This window comes from Vicia villosa, linkage group LG7 (assembly GCF_029867415.1).
Source record: "Vicia villosa cultivar HV-30 ecotype Madison, WI linkage group LG7, Vvil1.0, whole genome shotgun sequence".
Lineage (NCBI taxonomy): Eukaryota > Viridiplantae > Streptophyta > Magnoliopsida > Fabales > Fabaceae > Vicia > Vicia villosa.
The window spans coordinates 111,899,778-111,902,471 of record NC_081186.1 but is presented as its reverse complement, the minus strand read 5'-3'; the positions used below and the strand labels follow the sequence as shown (position 1 = coordinate 111,902,471).

Below are 2,694 nucleotides of genomic sequence, written 5' to 3'. Positions count from 1 at the left end.
AGAGCGCTTTTCAAAAGCGCTTTAATAACACCCCCTACCAGAGCGCTTTTATCCCAAAAGCGCTTTCGTAGCACCCACCCTATAAGAGCGCTTTTAAAAGCGCTTTCATAACCCCCCTACCAGAGCGCTTTTTAAAAGCGCTCTCATACCCCCCCTACCAGAGCGCTTTTTAGCGCTCTCATAACCCCCCCTACCAGAGCGCTTTTTTTGCATCATTTTCCCTTGTTTATTAATTTTGTTTTTAGCGAGCCCTACGAGAGCGCTTTTGCTAAAAGCGCTTTAGTAGCTGCGCTGCTACAGCTTAAATTTGGCGTAGTGATTAGAAACCGACTAAACTCACTCCCTGATTTCACAATATTTTTGAGTAACATTTTATATTTTATTTCGCTGGTTCACAATAGGTGTAGGTGAAAGGAACGCTGAGAAAGTTGAAAAAATTGAAAAAATGCATCGGCTTGAGTTTGAGAGCATAACAAAGAGATCGAAGAGTTTGAGAAGAAGTTGAAAAAATTGACTTGGAAAAAGTGATCGAAGTCCGAAGAGTTTGAGAGCATAACAAAGAATGCTGAGAATATTCAAAAAGAAACATTAAGAAAGATTTTGGAAGAAAATGCATTAACACAATATTTGCAGAATTTAGGATTGAATGGAAGAACAGATCCTGAACGTTTCAAGGCTTGTGTTCCATTAGTCACTTACAAAGATTTGGAGCCTTATATCCAAAGAATGATTGATGGTGATGTTTCTCCTATTCTCACTGGAAAACCAATCACAGCTGTATCCTTAAGGTATTAGACAAAATTTTTTATTTTCTATCTTCTCATTTGAATTTGAAAAGGTTAGAATTTTTTTAATTCGAAAATGTGATGTGTTTTTATAGTTCTGGCACTAGTCAAGGGAAGCAGAAATATCTTCCATGGAATGATAAATTGTTCAAAACAATGGCGCAGGTGTATCAAACCTCTTTTGCCTTTAGGAATAGGTATAACTCATTGTTAATTATTCAACATAAAATTTTTTATCCGCGCTACATGAATTAAATGTGATCATATGTGTTGGACACCAAATGCACATTCAATTTGAAATGTCGGTGATACATGAATTTCTGACAATGAAATATCATAATAGATATGACGCTAACACATCGACTTGGATAATAATTTGATAAAATGAAAGCAATTGAATGTTATCATATGTGTAAATAGAACTTACAAAAACTAACACAATTTCATTATATAGGGAGTTTCCTGTTCAAGAAGGCAAGGCCTTAAAGTTTAGTTACATTGGAAAATTATAACAAACAAAAGGGGGAGTGATTGCAACAAATGTAATATCAAATATAGTCAGAAATCCAGGGTACAAACATGCAATTGAGACACTTCAGTATCCAAGTTGTAGTCCAAATGATGTTATCTTCAGTCCAAATTTTCACCAATCACTTTATTGCCACCTATTATGTGGACTACTTTTCAGAGAAGAAATTCAATCAATTTCATCAACATTTGCACATAGCATTATCTATGCTTTCAGAACATTTGAACAAGATTGGGAAGAACTTGTTTATGATATCAAAGAAGGTGTGCTTAGCAACAGAATCACTGTTCCATCCATTAGAATTGCTATGTCCGAATTACTGAAACCAAATCCTGAACTAGCTAACTTGATCCACAAGAAATGTACAGGATTAAGTAATTGGTATGGATTGATACCAGAACTTTTTCCTAATGTTAGGTATATTCAAGGAGTCATGACAGGTGCAATGGAGCCTTATTTGAAAAAATTGAGACATTATGCTAGAGAAGTTCCTTTGTTGACTTCTGATTATGGTTCTTCTGAAGGTTGTGTTGCTGCAAATGTGAATCCTAAATTGGATCCTGAATTCGCTATTTATACCGTTCTTCCTCAAATTGCTTACTTTGAATTTATTCCATTGATACAACTTGATGGAACTAGGTTAGAACTCGTGCCAGTTGGTTTAACTGATGTCAAGATTGGAGAGGAGTATGAAGTTGTTTTCCCCAATCCCACAGGTACCAAATTCTTTGACAAAATTTTTTTATTACAAATTGGAATAAATTATCAATTAAGTATATTTAAAGTGTCCCTCTTAATCTAATTATGTTAGTTATAATTAATCTTGGATAATTTGTAGGCTTATACAGGTATAGGCTAGGAGATGTAGTAAAGGTTATGGGGTTCCATAATTCAACTCCAGAAATCAAGTTTATCCGCAGGAATGGTCTTTTGCTTACGATAAATATTGACAAGAACACTGAGACTGATTTACAATTATCAGTTGAAACAGCGTCTATGATTTTGGTTGAGGAAAAAATAGAACTGATTGACTACACTAGCTACATAAATTTATCCAAAGAACCGGGACACTATGTCATATTTTGGGAGATCAGTGGTGAAGCAAGTGATGAAGTTCTTGGTAAGTGTTGCAACTGTATGGACAAGGCTTTCATTGATAATGGATATATTCTTTCTAGAAACACAAAAACTATTGATGCTATTGAACTTCGAATCGTTGGGAAAGGAACATTCCAGAAGATTCTTGAGAATCATGTTGAAAGAGGTGCATCTGTGAGTCAGTTCAAGACACCTAGGTAGGTTAGTCCTACAAATACCAAAGTGTTAGAAATATTGATGGAAAATGTCGTCAAAGGCTATGTTAGTACTGCTTATGATTGA

General features: G+C 35.1%; 1 pseudogene; it reads left to right on the top strand.

Moving 5' to 3' along the window:
- Positions 1-494: 494 nt before the first annotated feature.
- On the top strand, positions 495-2,694 carry LOC131618292 (jasmonoyl--L-amino acid synthetase JAR6-like; annotated as a pseudogene).